Raw genomic sequence first — 22,500 nt, 5'->3', positions numbered from 1 at the left:
TGTGCTTACTAACAATAGGACAAAATGAAGGAATGCAATAACTTTTTTATTATACATACTGTACATACATACACACACACACACACACACACACACATATATATATATATATATATATATATATATATATATATATAATATAAACATATATACATATATTTCTGTTTATAGGTATGTGTATGCATGTCGATGTATATATATATATATATATATATATATATATATATATATATATATATATATATATAAATGTATACAGGTTAAATAGATAACATAAAATTTATAGACAGGTAAAAAGATAAACAGATAGAGATATACAGACATATAAATATACCACTTTTCCTACTGCAGAAAGTTTCCCCCGTATGGAGAACAAAATTCACAAGAAAATCGAGAAAAATAATTCCATAGAGATGTCGCTCTCTCTCACTCTCTTTCCATTTTAATGAGATATTCCTAATTAGAATGCCTGTCAGTTCTAATGACAATTTTTTCTCATAATCTCACAAAAAAATTTTTTTTAATGAACTGATTAAAAGAAAAAGCAAAACCTAACTAAGAAAGCACCAATTATGATGACAATTATTATAATTATTTTTAATAATAATAATAATAATAATAATAATGAGTTATTTTTGTCATTATAAAAATTAATTATAATCATATTACAACTAATTGATAAAATAATAATAATAATAATAATAATAATAATAATAATAATAACAGAGTTGAGGAAACTGATCACAATGAATGAAAAGAGTAAATAGGTTACAGAGAACAAAATTTCCATAAGAAAACAAAAATAAAGAGTAGAATTTCTAAAAAGTAGGAAATACAAGAATAATAACATTATACTATATATATATATATATATATACATATAAAATACACAAAACACACACACACACACACACACATATATACATGTATATATATACAAACACAAACACACAAAATATACACACACATATATATATAAATATATATATATAATTATATACCTATATATATATCTTGAAATTTTCTAAAATTCGCCATTCGATTTAGGAGAAAACCACAAAATTATGAACAAAGTGCAACTCAAAAATTAGTAGAAAAGAAAAAAATATCAGCGAAATGAATCAGCAATTGAAATTGTTTTTGACCCTCCAAAAAAAAAAAAAGAAATATTATACAAAAAATAAAAAAAAATAAACAGCGGACGGTCATCAGTCAGAAAAGGCGAGTGACCGACGCACAAACAAAACAAATAAACAAACAGCAACGAAGAACAATACAGAAACACACAAAAGCCTTTAAAGTTGAACTCTTAAGATGGAACACTGGGGAAGAAAGAGAAAAAAAAAACCCACAAACGAAAATTGGAAAACAAGAACGTACCCTTTGGATGCATCTGCAAGAGAGAGAGAGAGAGAGAGAGAGAGAGAGAGAGAGAGAGAGAGAGAGAGAGAGAGAGAGTCTTCAAACTCTAATGGTAGGAGGGGCCGGAGGAAGGATGCTTTCTCGGAGTTTCGTCTCCCAGGAAGATTTGCGAAAAGATGACGAGAGGATGAGACGCGGAGGAGAAGCAACGCGAAAAGGGGATCAAAAGGGGAAGAAGAAGAAGAAGAAGAAGATGGACAGGAAATAAGAAGTGAAGATGAGTACATAGAAGAAGAAGAATAAGAAGAAAAAGAAGATGGAGAAGAACAAGAACAAGAAGGACAGGGAAAAAGAAGTGAAAATGACTACAAAGAAGAAAAAGAAGAAGATGAAGAAGAACTAGAACAATAAGAAAAGAAGAAGAAAAAGAAGAAGGACAGGGAAAAAGAAGTGAAAATTAGTACAAGGAAGAAGAACAACAACAACCAAGAAAAAGAAATAAAAATTAGACAGGGAAAAGAAGAAGAAAATTAATACAAGGAAGAAGAAGAAGAAGAAGAACAACAACAACAAGAAGGACAGGAAAAATAAGTGAAAATGACTACAAGGAATAAGAAGAGGAGGAAGAAGAAGAAGGACAGGGCAAAAGAAGTGAAAATGAGTACAAGGAAGAAGAAGAAGAAGAAGAAGAAGAAGAGGAAGAAGAGGAAGGACAGGAAAAAAGAAGTGAAAATGAGAATGAAGAAGAAGAAGAAGAAGAAGAAGAAGAAGAAGAAGAAGAAGAAGAAGAGTGCTACATTAAAGAATCTTACTTATTAAAAAAAGAAGATGAAAAGTACAATCACGAAGGATAGAAAAAAAGAAGATATGAAAAATGAGTACAAAGAAGGAGAAGAGGAATTATTAATAAAGAAGAAAATGGAGACAGAAGGAGAATCCAACAACGACAAAACATAACTGAGCCGAGAAATTTCAAAGAGGTTTTTCCATCTGAAGGATATACAAACAAAACATGCAACCAGAATACTAGGAATGGAGAGAGAGAGAGAGAGAGAGAGAGAGAGAGAGAGAGAGAGAGAGAGAGAGAGAGAGAGAGAGAGAGAGAGAGAGCTAATTGGGAGGGCGACAACAAAGCAGGGATTTCTCAGAAGCAGCGGAAACAGATCGTTATCATTCAATTACCATCTTTTGATAAGTGTGATCATCAGATATGCTAATGAAACCATCCTAATTATCACCGGCAGCGCCTGTATATCACCTCACAGAGAGAGAGAGAGAGAGAGAGAGAGAGAGAGAGAGAGAGAGAGAGAGAGAGAGAGGAGAGAGAGAGAGGCCATTTCAGACATCATTCATGATACATATTTTTCACTGTCCGTGTTCCTCTGTCTCGCTATGCCAAATTTTTTAAGGCCGGCACCAAAGCATAGAAGACAATAAATAAATAAATAAATAAATAAATAAATAAATAAATAAATATATAAATATGTGGAAACTGCCATATTCTTTAACAGGGAATCTTTGTTTATAACATACAAAAAGATTCCAGCCAATGAAAGTACTCCTGCGAATTTTGAACAAATTCGCCAAATTACAAACCTACATGACCTTTCTATCAACCGTGTTTGGCTTTCACTATTTCCAAATACCATGAAACAAAGCCATGAACTTTCTATTTTGAGGCTGTAGACAAAACAGGTTGCCGAATTTTGAATCTCTCTCCACAGGCCAAGCGCTGGGAATTATGAGGTCAATCAGCGCTGAAAGGGAAACTGAGAGAAAAGGTTTTAAAGGTGTAACAGGAAGGAAGACCTTGCACCATGAAACAATTGTTAGGAGAAGGTGGAAAGTCAGACGGATAAAGGAGAATGTGAACGGAGGTACAGTAAACCTCCAAGAATCATAAAAAAAGGAATGAAAGGGGTTGCAGCTATGGGTCTAAAGGACGCCTGCAAAGAACCTTAAGTAATGCCTACAGTGCACCGTGTGAGGTGCGCAAACGACAATGCCCCCGCAATCCCTACCGAGTTGCCAACTTTTGAACCTCTCTTAAAGGCAACTATAGCCCCCGCCAACAACAGTAAAATCGGATAGCGGCAGAATTCTACTTCCTGGAGAGACTTCAAGTTAAAACTGATTTTTGCCAACAACGATTCTGTCGTCATTTGACTCTATAGCTTAGATATAGTACTAATATTACATTTGTTTAGAGGTTTACATCTATCAGTGCTTAGACGTTAAATGAATGTTAAACACTAACAATAAATTTAACACTAAAAATGTTAAACATGGACATTAATTCAAATCTTAAACTTTGTTGTGCTTGTGGTCCAGTTGGTAGGACCTTCACACCCGCTTAAGGTCTTGGGTTCGATTCCCGATGGATCCGAAACGACTGTGTTAGTTGGTAGCTAGTCGATTGTGGTGGGTCGCAAAGCATGGTGGAAATGGGCGTGGAGTGGAATTAGCTACCTTGATTCCCAAGGTATAAATATACATAAATACATTATATAACATATACATATATATACATAATATATATACACCTATTTTTCCCACCTGTCTATCGTTCTATTATTCTCTATCATCCTCCTAAATACACCTTTTATCAACCCATTTATCTGAAAGTTCCTCAGCACCTTTCCATAAAGATAAAGATTCAGCATTATCAGACAGCAAACACACACACACACACACACACACACACACACACAAAGTATTGCACGGCTAGACAACAAGGACACCAATAACCTTTATAAAAAAAAAAAAAAAAACACTGCTTCCACGTGTCTTGTTTTCTGCACCGGATTGCCAATAGCTGGCAGGATTTGCAAACGTGTTTAGGGTCTGAGCGACGAGCGAAGGAGAATATATATATATATATATATATATATATATATATATATATATATATATATATATAAATATATATATATATACAGTATATATATATATATACAGTGTATGTGTGTATATATATATACATACATATACTTTATATATATATATATATATATATATATATATATATATATATATATATATATATATATATATATATATATATATATATCTCTCAGGTTTGACAAAGAGACCAAATGCGATTTGGAATGAAGATGTTAATAGAGATTGAATAATAATAACGGTAATGGCATGCAAGAAGGATGCAGAATAAACAAAAATTGGCATTAAAGCAACTGAACAAAATTCGGAAATGGAATTCACGAAGTGTAAAGAATAAATGGAAGCTGGAGAATTATAAATGATTTATATTATTTAGGTAGAGAAAAATAAATCATTAATATGATAAAAAAAAGAAAAATTATTAATAATATATATATATATATATATATATATATATATATATATATATATATATATATATATATATATATATATATATATGTGTATATATATATATATATCTATACCTAATTTTACACGTGACATCTCTATGCTAACAAACGTAAAGAAAAATGATTTAACGCCTTAAATGTCAAGCCCTCTCCTAAACATTTATCCCAAGACACAAACCACTAAACAACAAAAAGAAAAAAAATTTATTAGAACGTATCCCCTGATGCGTGAGGACAGAAATGGGGTTCCTTTTCAACTCACCAAAACAAAGACGGGATTATGATCAATGAGGGGGACCCCGCATGAACACTGTACATTATTCCGGCAATTTATTATCTGCAATGTGTACAAATAGGATTTGCCTCGTCCCCAGCCGGCTTTGACAGTTAAAATGAAGAGGATTTCAAAATGTTTTTTTGCATTTTTAATGACCTGACCTCGTTCCGAAATTCGAGGACTAATTCATATTAAGTAAATGACTGAAAGTTTTTAGATAATAATAATAATAATAATAATAATAATAATAATAATAATAATAATAATAATAATAATAATAATAATAATAAAATGAGGACGAATTCAAAATGAATTGCATTTTTAATGGGTTTGAATATTTAATTAACGGACCTCTTCCAAAATTCGATTTCTACTTTCAAGAGTTGTAGATAAGCTGTTAATAATAATAATAATAATAATAATAATAATAATAATAATAATAATAATAAAATAAAGAATAATAATAAAATAATAATAATTTGTATTTTTAATGATTTTGAGTTTTTAGTGACCTGACCTTTACAAATTTGTATGTTTAATTTTTGAGTTTTAAGAGCTGACCTAGACAAGTTAATAATAATAATAATAATGTAATAATAATAATAATAATAATAATAATAATAATAATAATAATAATAATAATAATAATAATAATAATAATAATAATTTTGGAGACAAGTCCCCAGCCAACTTTGACAACTAAAATGAAGAAGAATTCAAATTGTTTCTGCATTTTCAATGACTTGACCTCGTTCCGAAATTAGAGGACTAATTTTAATTCAAGTGGAAGAATGAAAATTTGTAGAGAGATTAATAATAATAATAATAATAATAATAATAATAATAATAATAATAATAATAATAATAATAATAATTTTAGAGAAGTCCCCAGCCAATTCTGACAACTAAAATGAAGAGAAATTCAAAATATTTATGCATTTCTGATGACCTGACCTTGCTTGAAATTTGCAGGCAAGTTTAATAATAATAATAATAATAATAATAATAATAATAATAATAATAATAATAATAATAATAATTTGTAGACAAGCTGTACAGTAATTCTGTCTTGCCAATGGAGGAAACCACAAATCATATCTAAATGTATCTAGTACACATTTCAACGGAGAAAGATTTCAACATTAAGGAAGAAAACGGCCCATCGAAAACTATATCACATCTGAGGAACAAATAATTCACATAAAGAAAAGAGTAAAAATGTGGAAAATACGGTTTTTGGAGAAGCGGTGAAAATGATGCGATTTCGGCCCGGGTGGAAAATTACAAGTTTACGGAAATCGGAGAAATTACACGATTGCCAAATGGTGTGTGTGTGTGTGTGTGTCGGGTGGGGATAAACACTTGTAAATTCAATCTGCGAAAGGAAGGTATCGAGAAGTCAACATTATATATATATATATATATATATATATATATATATATATATATATATATATATATATATATATATATATATATGTATGTATGTATGTATGTATGTATGTATGTATGTATGTATGTAAGTATATAGTGTGTGTGTGTGTGTGTGTGTGTGTGTGTGTGTGAAAAAAACGGGAGGGGAACATAAAATATCAAAAACAAAAGTTCCATTTGTTTTCTTCCTGTTCTGCGCCAACAGAGAGAGAGAGAGAGAGAGAGAGAGAGAGAGAGAGAGAGAGAGAGAGAGAGAGAGAGAGAGAGAGAGACGAATACTAAAACCATTGTCATTAATTTTCTTGCTCTTCTACGCCAGAGAGAGAGAGAGAGAGAGAGAGAGAGAGAGAGAGAAAACCATTGTCATTAATTTTCTTGCTCTTCTAGAGAGAGAGAGAGAGAGAGAGAGAGAGAGAGAGAGAGAGAGACACCAATAAAAGTGCCATCATTTTCTTGCAGTTCTACGCACAGAGAGAGAGAGAGAGAGAGAGAGAGAGAGAGAGAGAGAGAGAGAGAGAGAGAGAGAGAGAGAGAGAGAGTTTTAAACCCTCCTTTCCTGGCACTGAATCCTTTCCGAAAGGAATTGGGAACTCTTGCACCGTGAAATATGAGGACCTTTGGGATCTCTCCAACCGTCAACAGATAACCGTGGGGATAAATATGTTTGTAATATATGATGAAATATGTGCTTTCTCTCCTTACGCTCTCTACTTGAATATAGTCACACATGCCTCTAATATATACATATATATATATATATATATATATATATATATATATATATATATATATATATATATATATACACATATATATTACTGTCTATATATATATATATATATATATATATATATATATATATATATATATATATATATATATATATATAAAGGGCAGAAAATTACCTAAACTTGCAGTCACTTTGATACTGATCTAAACAGTGCAAATGAGAGAAGAGGCAGCCTGACAGTTGTTACGATTCCACACAAGAGGAAGTAGGATTCCTTCCTCCGGATGAAACAGGTTTCTTATTTTTTCAGGAGTTTTGAAATTTTGACATTTCTTCATCAAAAATCCTTTGAATGATGAGATGTTTTATGAAATGAGGAAGAGACATGATTGGAAATATCCTATCATCATGGACTACACAATAATACATTTTTGCCCAAGTTCCGTCCCTTAATATATTCCCATGAAATAAAAAAAACAAAATAATATATTTTCATTAAATAAGAAATAACAAAATATGTTTCCTTTAAATATGAAAGTAATACATTTCCTTGAAATGAGTAAATATCGGAATATGTTTCCACGAAATAAGAAAATAACAAAATACATTGCATAAAATAAGAAAATAACAAAATATATTTCCGTCAAATAAAATAACGAGACATATTTCCATGAAATAAGAAAATAAGAAAATAATATATTTCCATAAAATAACAAAATATATTAAAATAAATATTTCCATGAAATGAAATAACAAAATCATACATCTCCGTGAATATCCATGACATAACAAAATCATAAAATAACATATTTCCAGGCAAAAACAAAATAACTACCCAGAATCAACTATGAGCTTGAAAAATTATGACACATAATATACGCACTTTGAAAATTTGAATCTAGGTTTATACCATAAAATCATTAACGTGCTGTTGGTGGCTGAGATAAAGATGGTCCAGTAAGGCCATTCAATTGGCAGATGGCATTAATGGGTGATTTTGCTTCTCGTCTGGCTCAATAAAATAGTAAGTTTATTAAAGCACTAGTCAAAAAAAAATCAGTAGCTATAAAAAGGTTAATAAAAAAACCTTAATGTACTGACGCAGTTTTACAAGTTGTTTAATTGCAGCAACTAAAATCGGATTTTCCTCTTATAGAGGTAACAGCTAATATTTTGCAAGATGAAATACATTTTACCAAAACATTAAAGGTAACACCGAGTTATTATGGAAAAAATATCACGTCATTTTACTAGCCCAGTTATTTAGAACATTTAGCGGAATCGTATTACTGATTCAAAGCGTTCCACGAATATCACCGCGCATGCGGTTCACTTCCAAGAGAAGGTGTGTGTGTGTGTGTGTGTAGAACAGAATATAAAATAGGCCAAAGGCCAAGCGCTGGGACCTTTCAGGTCATTCAGAGCTGAAACTGAAACAGACAGTGAAAAAGTTTGAAAAGGTGTAACATAAACCTCGCAGTTGCACTATGAATCGATGGTTAGGAGAGGGTTGAGGAAAGATGGAAGAAAGAGAATATGAACGGAGGTACAATATAATAGGAATAAAAGGGGTCGCAGCTAAGGGCCGAAGGGACGCTGCAAAGAACCTTCTCTCTTCCTCTTAGCAACGATTCCCTCCATCATCGCCGTCCGGTGGCGGGTGACGCAGATTCCAAAGAAAAAACTGCACAATACCACCGGCCAACAACACTCTATCTCACACAATTTCTCTCTCTCGCCTGGTCTCTAGGAAAAAAATCATCCTTAAACTTGATCAGAGTAATGCACTAACTCCCTTCGGATGTGTGTGTGTGTGTGTATATGCAAATGCTCACCTGATCCACACCAAAGACTAGCAGATGGCTGCAACATCCACATAAAGGAAATTCGAGCTGAGCACATGATGCATCTAGCACATTTGCAGCCCTTTTCGTGAGACCCGAAGTAAACCCTCGCGGTGCTCACATTAATCTACAAACTTAGGTCAAAGGGAATCTTAAAACGCCTTGGTAATTAAGTTAGCGTCCCACTATCTCTCGTATGACCCGGCTTATTTGATACTGTCGTTGAGAGCGGCGGCTGTGTTTCTGCTTGTAAAGTTCACATGAATTTTTGCTGAGTTGAAAAGGGAGTGGATCAAAAGGGGGTATAAGTGTAATGCAGATATCTGTTCCATGTTGTGATGTGATGGAGTGAGATGTCCACCAAAATATTTTCAATATGAAACAGACTCAATATGGAAAGAAATATAACGTCAATCTGACGGCCTGATTATTTAAAACATTTAATTGAATCGTATTACTGATTTAAAATGCTCCTCGAACATCATAGCACCCACTGAAAAAGCATGATTAGCATTGGTATAAAGCCCACTGTCACAGGATATTTTTCCAATTTTTTGTTAACTTCTAGGAAGACAATACGAAACTGCAAGACATTTCACAATAGGTTCTTCTTCTGGACAATCTAAACTGCTTGAGAGATTCTTAACTAAAGTCATATGGCAAATGAAGTCTGTCCAGATCAAGTGAATCTCGTCAGGACTGTTGATAAGAGCAGTGTAATAATGGGTAAGAGTGGTCTTCATTCTGAAAAACTGGTTGGGAAAATAATTGTTAACGTGAATAACTGATCTCTGAACGATTATTTCAGCTGTGCAGTTCTATTGGTATTACTTTTCTTATCCCTATACATCTTTAGAAGGACTTGGGCGTTGAAAAAACCAACAGCTACTAATAATAATGCCTCGGTTCCTAATAATGACCACCATAATAATAATAATCATAGGACCGTCCATAATAAAAAGACATAATAAACATAATAATAATAATAATAATAATAATAAAACCAACACTAACATAAAGAAACCTTTCTCCTCCCCACGGCAAGGAGACATGCACCGAGCGTTGAGAAACAACTGTATCCGAGGATCGAAGACAAAACGCCGCTCGCACGCAAGAAAAGAACTCTAAGATAATAATAATAATAAATAATAATAATAATAATAATAATAATAATAATAATAATAATAAAAAGAACTAAAACAATAATAATAAAATAAAAATCTAAGATAATAATAAATAATAATTAATTATTATTATTATTATTATTATTATTATTATTGGAAAAGTTCCAATACTCATTCGGAGAGAATGGAAAAAAAATTTTCACAGAGCAGAAATAAAAGTCCACGAGACAGACGGAATGACATAAATAGCACTAATTCTTCTGGCACCTCCTCAAACAAAACAAGGAATCCCTAAAACAAAACAAGGAATCCCTTCATCAGGAGATGAACCAAGATCTCTGCAATAACAGGAAACTGGAATGTCCTTCTCAAAACTCATCTAAATCGATGAACTGATCCCCCTTTCCTGCCCAGAGCAACCAGATTTGCTGAAAAGCAGCACCAATATGCAGTAAATGTGCCTCGCTGTGGAACTTCTCGGTTCCAGAGGTCCTTTATTCCTCACGCCGTTGGACTGTGGAATATTCTCACTGAGGATTTCGTGCAATTGGAACTTCAGAAGTTCAAGCGAAGATGCAGTGCATTACTGCCCTAATACTATTTTCCTTGCATTTGAATACATTTTTCATTATTTATTAATTCATTTTTTCTTTTTAATGAGTTCTCTTCTTTCTGTATTTCCCTTTACCTGCTCTTACTTCTTCCTATTTAACACCATATTCCTTGGAAGACTGATTTTCAAGTCAATGGCCCCTGTGGTGGGCTTGTTCAATATGAATAGGGTTCATCTCCTGAATAATAATAGAATAACAATAACCCAATCACACAGTGAGGGGCCAGTCGCCCACCTAGCTGGCATGAAAGGAAACCTCGAGGTGCCAACGAAGGCGTCTTTACAGAAACTGTTCCCTTGTAGTTCTGTCCCGACAGGAGAGAGGAGGGCGTAAGGGGCATGTAGATTTTTGGAAGGTTGTCTTGGCATTGAGCCAGAGGGGTGGGGGTGGGGGGAGCCTTTTTATCTCGTACCCGGGGATTCGATTCTAGCTGACGGATTCCTTTCGTACAGGAGATTACTGGCTCTACGAGAATGGTGTTGAGGATTGTTCTTTAGTAGAAAATTATTCCCTTTTAGCTTTCTGAAAAGAAAACTATTGTGTCGGCTTTGTCCGTCCGTCCGCACTTTTTTCTGTCCGCCCTCAGATCTTAAAAACTACTAAGGCTAGAGGGCTGCAAATTGGCATGTTGATCATCCACCCTCCAATCATCAAGCATACCAAATTGCAGCCCTCTAGACTCAGTAGTTAATTATTTTATTCAAGGTTAAAGTTAGCTATAATCGTGCTTCTGGCAACGATATAGGAAAGGCCACCACCGAACCGTGGTTCAAGTTTCACGGGCCGCGGTTCATACAGCATTATACCGAGACCACCGAAAGATAAATCTATTTTCGGTGGCTTTGATTATACGCTGTACAGAAAACTCGACTGCACCGGAGAAACTTCGGCGCATTTTTTACTTGTTTAGTTTTGAATGGGAAAGACATATCAAGAAGACATGAGACAGGAAAGTCCGACATGTTAAAATGATTTTGGATATTTTGATTTGATTCGTGAAATTTATTAGGCTGTCAAGTCAAGCACTGGGGTGCTTGCAGTCATTCAGCACCCAGGAAAGTGAAAAGAGTGAGTTGGAGGGGCTGGACAGCAAGATAGAGGGATCCAGAAAATAATGGAGATGAAGTACGAGGATCTAAAGATGGAACTGGGAATAAATAAAACCCACAAATGCCCTCAGAGGTAACAGTTGGAGAGGTTGGACAGGAAAACTAAAGAAAGGGAGCGGGAATGGTATATTATGTACTGCTAAACAAGATGTCATGCCAAACCACGGTGTATTGAAGGAATGTTTTATCTTTCAAAAGCGATCCATTAATCCTATTAGTCTCGCCTCTGTCTAGCGAACTGTCAGCGAGAATTAGCCTCTAAAACTATAAAATAAGCAAAAGAAACAAAGCTTTGGAAACCATATCGAGAGAAGGGGTCCATAGGATGATATAGTATCTGATCGCGTATAAATAACATTTGGCAATAAAACCCTCTGGACGAATAAGTATTGGAAACCCTTTCTGCGCGCCAGCTGCCTTCGTCTTCTTCCCCCGAAGCGATGCAGAAAGTTACTGCAGCCATCTTTGTTTTATCTCTTTGTTTCCCTACAAAAGAACAACAAACAAAGGCCGCCCCCCCGCCCTTGGAAATTTTAACATGCCTACTTGTGATGGCTGATCGTTACGTATGAAAAGAATGGAGTTATCACTAACAATAGCCAAGCCCCTCGGCGCTAAGCTTTTTTTTTTTTATTACTGTGTCTTTTGTTTTTTGTTGAAAAACCGATGGATATCAATTCAATAATATCCATTTTTATATTCCCATTACCCTAACAATAGCCAAGCCTTTTTTTCATAGTTCTGCTTTTATTTCTTTGTTAAAAAACCGATGGATATCAATTCAATAATATCCATTTTATATTTCCATTGCCCCTGGTTAAGAATTTTGCGCGCATATCCGCCACTCAGCGGATTGGCATAAATAACTCGCAACAACAATGGCGCCCCGATATCCAGTTGCATTGAAAACATGACTTCTTTTATTGACAGCTATTCCAATGCTCTCTCTCTCTCTCTCTCTCTCTCTCTCTCTCTCTCTCTGTATGTTTATCTAATCTTTCTGTTGAGGCCGCTGTCACAGTCATCAGTTAAACATTCGGCGCTCTCTCTCTCTCTCTCTCTCTCTATATGTATATATCTATCTGTGTGTGTGTGTCTGTCTATGTATATATATATATATATATATGTGTGTGTATATATATATATATATATATATATATATATATATATATATATGTATATATACATATACATACACACACACACACACACACACACATATACACATATATATATATATATATATATATATATATATATATATATATATATATATATATATATATATATACGTGCATACATTGTTTGTCTAACCCTTTTATAAAGGTTGCTTTCACACTCATCAGTTGAACACTCGGCTCTCTCTCTCTCTCTCTCTCTCTCTCTCTCTCTCTCTCTCTCTCTCTCTCTCTCTCTCTCTCTCTCTCTCTCTCGTCCTGGAAAATAAGCGCTCACAGACACCAATTAAAAATGTCTCTCTCTTTCTCTCTCTTTTGTTCTCTCTCACTTTTATTTTCATCTTATTTTCTATCTCAACTACTTTTCCAAAAGATTACACAATTCTCCTTCCATTTAATCGTCTTCTTACCCTCTTTCTCTATTGCTTTTCCAGATATTACCCTCATAATCATATCTTTTCTACCCCATCTCTCTCTTCCCAATAATTCTTCCGATTGTCATTAATTATTCAATTTCTCTGCTTTCCCTCTTTTATTCTGATCTTTCATACACATTTAGTCACTCTAAAATTAGCCCCCGTTTTCTATCTAGACTTGATGACAAACTCTTTTATTTTCTGTGTCATCACTAAACTGTAATTGGAATTGGAATGTAAAATTTAGGCCAAAGGCAAATCTCCTGGGGCCTACGAGGTCATTCAGCTCTGAAAATAATGCTGAAATGATTGTTAGGAGAGCGTGTAAAGGGTGAGATGGGATGGAGAATGAGAATATGGACGGAAGTACAATAACACCGAATGAGAGGAGTTGCCGTTAGGGGCCGAAGGGACGCTGCAAAGAACCTTGGGTAATGCCTACAGTGCACAACATGAGGCGCACTGACAACACTAATTTCCTACGGGGGATAGCCTAAATTTAAAAATATACAGTTAATCATGCTGAAAAATCTCACGTCAGTGATTGTCATACGAAGTTGATCAATTCGAGAATGAAAACAAAAATAAACAGAGATACCTTTGGTGCAATGGATTGGATTGGATATGGAATTTAGGCCAAAGGCCAAGCACTGGGACCTATCAGGTCATTCAGCGCTGAAACGGAAATTGACAGTAAAAGGTTTGAAAGGCGTAACAAGAGGAAAACCTCGCAGTTGCACTATGAATCAATTGTTAGGAGAGGGTTGAGGAAAGTAAGATGGGAGAAAGAGAATGTGAAAGGGGGTACGGTAAAAGAAACGGAAGGGGTTGTAGCTGGAGGCCGAAGGCACGCTGCAAAGATCCTTAAGTAATGCCCACAGTGCACCGCGTGAGGTAACTGACGGCACTACCCCGCCCTCCCCCGGGGGGGTTTTCATAGAATTATTTCGATTATCGCTGTTCTGTGGAAAGAGACTGGCAAACTACGCAATTCAATTTCGTAAATGTTGGGACCTGAAGACAAAGTAGCAGGGTATCGGTTCGAGATGTATAGATAAATAATAAAATGAAACCACATTTTCATATGATGCTATTTTTGTATTGTGTACAGTATACAAATATCCATTAGTAGGTTTATATGTATTGATCATTAGGCTGTGATGCTTTTTACCTAGAAAGAAAAACACGACATAAAATGCTAAACATTCAGTTGAATCTCAATAAATATTCATTAGGAGGCAACAAACCAGTCAAAACCAACGAGGCAACAAACCAGTCAAAACCAACAAGTAAAATAAATGAAAAACAAGTAGAAAATACGCCAAAGTTTCTTCTATTCAATCGAGTTTTCCTGTACAGTCGATACAGCGTATAATCAAGGCCAACGAAAACAGACCTATCTTTCGGTGGTCTCGGTATTATGCTCTATGAACGGTGGCCCATGAAACTTTAACCACGGCCTGGTGGTGGCCTATCCTCTATGGTTGCCATAAGCACGATTATGGCTAACTTTAACCTTAAATAAAATAAAAACTACTGAGGCTAGAGGGCTGCAATTTGGTACGTTTGATTATTGGAGGGTGGATGATCAACATACCAATTTGCAGCCCTCTAGCCTCAGTAGTATTTAGAATCTGACGAAGGGCAGACAAAGGCGGCACAATAGTTTTCTTGTACAGAAAACTATAACTGACGATCTAATTTCCAGCTTCACAATTTCCCCTAATTCAAATTTGGGTGTACAACCTAACCACGACCGTCAACAACATCAAATGCATTAGCGAAGACGACTGAGAAAAGATCTGAACTGCCAAATTAACCAAAACATAATACGCATTTCCTTGAGGAAGTCTGCGAACGCGAATGTTTACTTTAAAAAAGAGAGCCAACGCCCAGGAGAAAAGTTCTCCTCTTTCGATTTCGTGTTGCCTAGAGTGCTTGCTCCCGCTTCCCAACTCCCAACTCCCTCTAACCAATCCCCTCCCCCGGCCCGCCCTCCCCACACACACTCACAACCCGTATCCCCAACGACCATACCATTCTTGGCTGCATCGACTAAATAGCTCGAGGTACAACAGTGGGTGTTGGCTCTTCCTATGCAAAACACCGCCATGTTGGATAGAGGCAGAGGAATGGAGTTCGAATATGGAAAGACTTTCAAGTTTCGAATATGGAAAGACTTTCAAGTTTCGAATATGGAAAGACTTTCAAATTTCGAGTATGGAAACACTTTCAAATTTCGAGTATGGAAAGCCTTTCAACTCCCGTGGAGAAAGTGTAGTGGCTATTTCTGAAGGCTGAGAGGGAAAAACGAAACGCCGAAAGTAAAAAAAAAGAACTCGAAGCAAGAGAAGATGGAGAGAGAGAGAGAGAGAGAGAGAGAGAGAGAGAGAGAGAGAGAGAGAGAGAGAGAGAGAGAGAGAGAGTCGTGATGAAAAAAGACGAAACACAAAGTAAAAAAGTGGACTTAGGCAAGTAAAGACATACAGAGAGAGAGAGAGAGAGAGAGAGCTGCGAGGAAAAAACAGTACTGAAAGTGAAAAATAAGGACTTTAGGCAAGCCATGATAATTGAAGACAGAGAGAGAGAGAGAGAGAGAGAGAGAGAGAGAGAGAGAGAGAGAGAGAGAGTGAGAGAGAGAGAGAGAGAGTATCTTAGAACAATGCAATAAAAAGTTTAAGTTGAAAGAGATTATAAAACGCAGTCTAGGCGAAAAAGAGGGGGAATTATACAAAATACTTTAACAGGACCATAAAAAATAAAGCAAATTGCACTAAAAGCAGATGAGGTAAAGTACGAAGATAACATCATAACAGCTACAGATAAAGTGGGAGTTGACCTCAAAAACCGGTTTGAATTTGGAATTATATCTTGTATTCAGGATTTATTTTGAAAAAACCGACCTGCATTCAGGGTCCAATAACCCTCAAAAGCATCTCTCTCTCTCTCTCTCTCTCTCTCTCTCTCTCTCTCTCTCTCTCTCTCTCTCTCTCTCTCTCCAAGTCTTAATTGGAAGTCAAGCAAACATATTACTTTATGTGATGCTTAATTAATTTCAAGAACAGGCACAGAGAGGAAATTTCCGTAATATTCTATTTAATGGCGTCTTCAGAGGGACAAACTAATTTCCATTATTAACTGAATAAAAATATAAAAATATGTAAAAGACAATATAGTCGCCAGTTGCTTAAAATACCTAGCTATCTACTAACTTTCTTGAGATACTGCTTGATTGTGTGTTATCTGGCTTCACAATTACCAGGGTCTCTCACGTCTAAAAGAATTCTTTACTCTTTAATACAAAATATGTATATATTAGTATTATGGAATACATCTGTATATATAAAAATACATATACATACGTCTATAAATAAATAAATAAATAAATATATATATATATATATATATATATATATATATATATATGTGTGTGTGTGTGTATATATATATATATGTATGTATGTGTGTGGAACATGCAAAAGACCACCTACTGCATTATAATTACATACTGATATCCAACTGAAATGGAAGACTGTAGTATCTGCAAAAATACAAAACTGACAAAAATTGTAGACAATGCAGTTTTCCCTTGCCTTACTATCGATTTTGCAGATACTTCAAATGGGGCCCCCTAAATAAAGCATTGAAGAATCATTCTGAAACTGCAGTAACTTGTGTATTAGTGTTTCACGAGCCCAATAGGTGGCATATCTCAATTTCGAATATTTTGCAGATACTGCAATTTTCCATTTTAGGGCAACATATTTATTAGGTAACGGTCCGGTCTCAAGCGCATATGGCCGAAATGAAGACATATTACAATATATCATTTCCTTGGCAGGAGAGAGAGAGAGAGAGAGAGAGAGAGAGAGAATGCAATGACAATCTCCCTTGGCATCATAATATATTTCGAAAGGAGAGTATGTTTAAAGCACTTACTTCAATTGTCTGACCCACAGAGAGAGAGAGAGAGAGAGAGAGAGAGAGAGAGAGAGAGAGAGAGAGAGAGAGAGAGAGAATGGAATGGCAGTTTCTCAATGGCATCACAATATGTTTCGAAAGGAGAGTATGTTTAAAGCACTTACTTTCATTGTCTGAGAGAGAGAGAGAGAGAGAGAGAGAGAGAGAGAGAGAGAGAGAGAGAGAGAGAGAGAGAGAACACAGCGACAATTTCCCATGAAACCACTTCGTGAAAAACTGCCAGGCAATGACATTTTTAAAAATGATAAATTAAATTTTCTCGTGGGAATCGCAACCCATCAAAATAGGTTTCACGGAATTTGCCGAAAAATAGATTTCACTTAAAGGAAATAATGCAATGCTGGAAATTCAACTCGAATGCATTAGCTTGCTTCAGAGTGACTTTGATATTTAATTAAATTCCATGCCGAATATAATACTTATATGATTTCATGTTTTTACTTTCATCTGCAAGGTTCTAACACAATGTGTATATATATACATGTGTGTGTGGTTGTGTCTGTGAATACATACATTCATACATACATACATACACACATACATATATATATATTTCAAATCCTTGTCCGTTACCTTTAATCTTTTATTGAAAATGTACTTCAAAACAATTAAGTGCACCTCTATACCGTTCTATTTTGTCAAGTACATTATAAACATTTTTTTTACAAAGTTGTTATTATGAGTTAGGAAAACAATGAACAACTCTACTGATTCAACAAAAACAATAGCTATACTGATAACAAATAACAGCTCGATTGATTCTAACAAAAGCGATAACAATACTGATGATAAATAACATGAGTCTGATTTCCTTTTGCTAATATGTTTTCCAAACATGATGGGCCATTTTTTTTTTCATTTTTAAATTATGAAATGCATTACGATTGCAACTTGAAAATCCACTGAGAAAATGTTGCAGAACATCAAAAAGGCAAAGAAAGGCAGAAGTCCAGTGCCATAAAACTATAGTAGTTTAACTAAACAAGTTTTTTTTGTGGGGGGGGAGGGGCGAATAGCCACTTGTCACAAAATTCTGTACCAAGAAGCATAATAATTTCCCTGACTTGCTCAAAATTTCTTGAATAGATACGAATATGAACTAGCTACTTCAGGTTTGTCAAGGATATGGAAACAATATTAGGTAAAGTAGTGCAAAGTTTGGGAGACTAATGCTAAATAATGCCTCTAACGTGCTCTTATGATGCATCTTCAGTCGTAGTAGTCGCAATTAAAACTTAAAACTCCCCAGACACCCACTCACGTCTCTTGATTTCGACTGTAGAGACTGCACAGACCCCTTCTGCAAACGGTGAGTCAATTTTCCAGCATCAGGTTTAATACTACTCAAGTTTGCTAGGAGTTTTATCTTGGCTGCAGCTAAAATGTGGAATAGTTCGCCTTTTGGAGTTGTGGAATCTTCTGAATTCCTAACATTTAAACGAGGAGCAAATTCTTTCCTGCTCTCTGCTGCTACTGACGTCTCCTGAATTTCAGGTGTACCGGTTTTATTTTCAATTCATTCATATTTATTTACTTATCGCATTTCCCTATAACTTATCTCTCTCTGCATGCTGGTTCCTTTTGGAGCCCTCTTGGGCTTCACAATTTGCTGCCAATTAGGGTTTTCAGCTAAAGATTTAAAGAACGAAAGAAAGAAAAAACATGCAGTTTAAATCGGGTAATGAATCAGTTTGCGAAACGCTTCGCCTAACTGACGTCAAACAGCGCTCATTAGAGGTCAGGTCGTGACCTTTGACTATCGAGACAGCAAGAGCCGGGGAGAAGAAGTTTCTGAATGCCCACGATCTCAGATTCGAAGAGGAGACCAGAAATATTGAAAAGGGAGTTTATGCGAACTCCGATATTCCTCTAACATTCTGAAATGGCCAAAAGACGGCCGATGAATGGATCGAAATGCAATAAAATAGAGAGAGAGAGAGAGAGAGAGAGAGAGAGAGAGAGAGAGAGAGAGAGAGAGAGAGAGAGAGAGAGCATATCTAAAATCACCCAGTTTCTCAAAAGACTCGAACCAACATCATCATCAAGTAAAAGGTCGTATTTCCTCACCTACCATTCTGTATCGCTTCTTCCACTTAATTTCCTCTACACGGATCATAAACATGCTAAGAGTCTCTCTCTCTCTCTCTCTCTCTCTCTCTCTCTCTGGATATTTCTAATTCGATAGAGTATGGAATTTAGAGCCAGGAATGACGTCAGCCGCAAAAAAAAAAAGGAAGCGAGGGAATTTATAGAGGAAAATATATAGGCCGAATGTCAATGACAGGAGAGAGAGAGAGAGAGAAGAGAGAGAGAATGGTAGATGAGAGGAGAGAGAAAGGTAGATGAGAGGAAGAGGGTATATGAGAGGCTAAGGTAGATGAGAGGCACAAGGTAGATGAGATTCAAAATGTAGATGAGAGGTAGAAAGGTGATTATCATTTTTTTTATGTCAGTATCCATCCATAACGCTTAAATTTATCTAATTCTTCTGATATGGTCTTTGTTTGTACAGTATATTTCTGCATGTACGGTGTGCTGATTTTTTATTTGAGTATGGAGAATAATGACGTCCATCACTAAAACGAAGATTGAGAACCACTCTTTCAGATTTCAGTCTGTTTTAAGTGACGTCATATTTTACCTACTTTCTCGTTTGTCTTAGAACCTCACAGCACAATCAAACCGTGCAACTTGGCATTTTATAATGAAACCTCTTCAAATTCTCCAGCATTGAAACTGAGCATTTTGAAATAAAAACCTCTTCAAATTCTCAAGCCATGAAACTGAGAATTTTGTAACCACACCTCTTCAAATTTTCCAGCCATGAAACCACACTGAAATTCTCCAGCCATGCATTTTTTTGAAATCAAATCTCTTCAAATTATCAGCCATGAAACTGAGCATTTTGTAATCAAACCTCTTCAAATTCTCCAGCCATGAAACTGACCATGCATTTTTAACACAAAATCACCTCTTAAAACCCTTTTTTTCCAGCCATGAAACTGAGCATTTTGTATCCAAACCTCTTCAAATTCAGTCATGAAACTTTTTGTGATCAAATTCTCCAGCCAAGAAACTGAGCATTTTTAACCAGCCACCTCTTCAAATTTTCCAGCCATGAAAATGAGCATTTTGAAATCATTTTTCTCTAGTAAACCATTTGTAATCTCTTCAAATTCTCCAGCCATGAAACTGAGCATTTTGTAAAACCACAATTCTCTCATGAAACTGAGTATTTTGTAACAAACCTTTTCCAGCCATGAAACTGAGCATTTTATAAACCACACTCCAGCAACGAAACTCTTCAAATTTTCCAGCCATGAAACTGGGCTGAGCATTTTTAACTGGAGCATTTTGTAATCACCTCTTCAAATTTTCAGCCATGAAACTGAGCATTTTGTAATCAAACCTCTTCAAATTCACCTCTTCAAATTCTCCAGCCATGAAAATGAGCATTTTGAAACTCAGTATTTTTGTACCCAAACCACTTCAAATTCTCCAGCCATGAAACTGATGCATTTTGAAATCAAACCTCTTCTCAAGCCATTCAAACTTCTTCAAATTCACCCGTGAAACTGAGCATTTTGAAAAACCAAATTCTCCAGCATTTTGAAATAAAACCTTTTCAAATTCTCCAGCCATGAAACAGCATTTTATAAACCTTCAAACTCCAGCCACAAATTCTCAGCCAAACCTCTTCAAACTGGGCATTTGTGCAAACCTCTTCAAATTCTCCAGCCATGAAACTCTTTAAATTCTCCAGCCATGAAACTGAGCATTTTGTAATCAAACCTCTTCAAACTCTCCAGCCACGAAAATGAGCATTTTGAAACCAAACCTCTTCAAATTCTCCAGCCATGAAACTGAGCATTTTGAAATCAAACCTCTTCGAATTCTCCAGCCATGAAACCAAGCATTTTGAAATCAAACCTTTTCAAATTCTCCAGCCATGAAACAGCATTTTATAATCAAACCTCTTCCAAATTCTCAGCCATGAAACTGAGCATTTTGAAACTGGGCATTTTGCAATTTTGTAATCAAACCTCTTCAAATTCTCCAGCCATGAAACTGGGCATTTTGTAATCAAACCTCTTCAAATTCTCCAGCCATGAAACTGAGCATTTTGAAACCAAACCTCTTCAAATTCTCCAGCCATGAAACTGAGCATTTTGTAACCACACCTCTTCAAATTCTCCTTCATTTTCTCGTCTAAATACATTTATATGCATGCTATATATAAATGAAAACTTTCAAAAGATCTGTAGGAGAGGAATAATACGATTACTGAAACGACTGAACCGCCACTCTCGCACTCTCGCCCAGAGCCACTCGCTAATAAAATCAAGCGAACCTTAATATCATTTCAAGGGCACAAAGGAAAAGCAAAGCGAGAGGATATGTTGCGCAAAATGAATATCGCAAGGAATTATCAAAACAAACTTGCGTCACGGTTTATAATATCAAGTTTCCGGCGAATCCGATTAACTTAACCGAAGAGATTAAAAAATATTAGATGTGAAGTTTGAGAAACGTTGACCCCAGGAAGACTTCCAAAGACGGAAGCTGTGTAATGCGACGAGAGAAAGCGAGAGCTTTTGCAAAGGTGCAGTTTTTACGCTTTTGGAACAAAAGGAATGGGATGGGCTATCAAATTTAGGACACAGGCCAAGCGCTGGGACCTATGAGATCATACAGCGCTTAAAGGGAAATTGAGAGCAGAAATGTCTGAAAGGTGTAACAGGAGGAAAACCTCGCAGTTCCACTACGAAACAGTTGTGTGCAAAGTAAGATGGAAGAAAGAAAATATGAACAGAGGTACAATTAAAGGAATGAAAGGTGTTGCAGCTAGGGTTGGCCGAAGGGACGCCGCAAAGAACCTTACGCAAGGCCTACAGTGCACCGCGTGAGGTGCACTGACGGCATTACTCCCCTACGGGGTTGAAACAAAGGGAATGGCATATTTAGGGGAACAGTCGCATAAAGGCGCCACTAGGGCACATCTTCTGGCGTCTTTTCGCCAAATTCTACCCATTAAAGCCAGCAGTAGTGTGGAAGTGGTAGATAAAATGTGGTATATT

The 22,500-nt window shown here is 35.6% G+C and overlaps 1 protein-coding gene across 2 annotated transcripts in view; it reads right to left on the bottom strand.

Moving 5' to 3' along the window:
• nAChRalpha4 (nicotinic acetylcholine receptor alpha4) overlaps nucleotides 1-22,500 on the bottom strand; it is a 734,137-nt gene that overhangs the window by 341,964 nt on the left and 369,673 nt on the right. The gene's annotated exons all lie outside the window — the stretch shown is intronic.

This window comes from Macrobrachium rosenbergii, chromosome 55 (genome assembly GCF_040412425.1).
Source record: "Macrobrachium rosenbergii isolate ZJJX-2024 chromosome 55, ASM4041242v1, whole genome shotgun sequence".
Taxonomy (NCBI): Eukaryota; Metazoa; Arthropoda; class Malacostraca; order Decapoda; family Palaemonidae; genus Macrobrachium; species Macrobrachium rosenbergii.
This window is presented reverse-complemented; position numbering and strand designations above follow the sequence as displayed.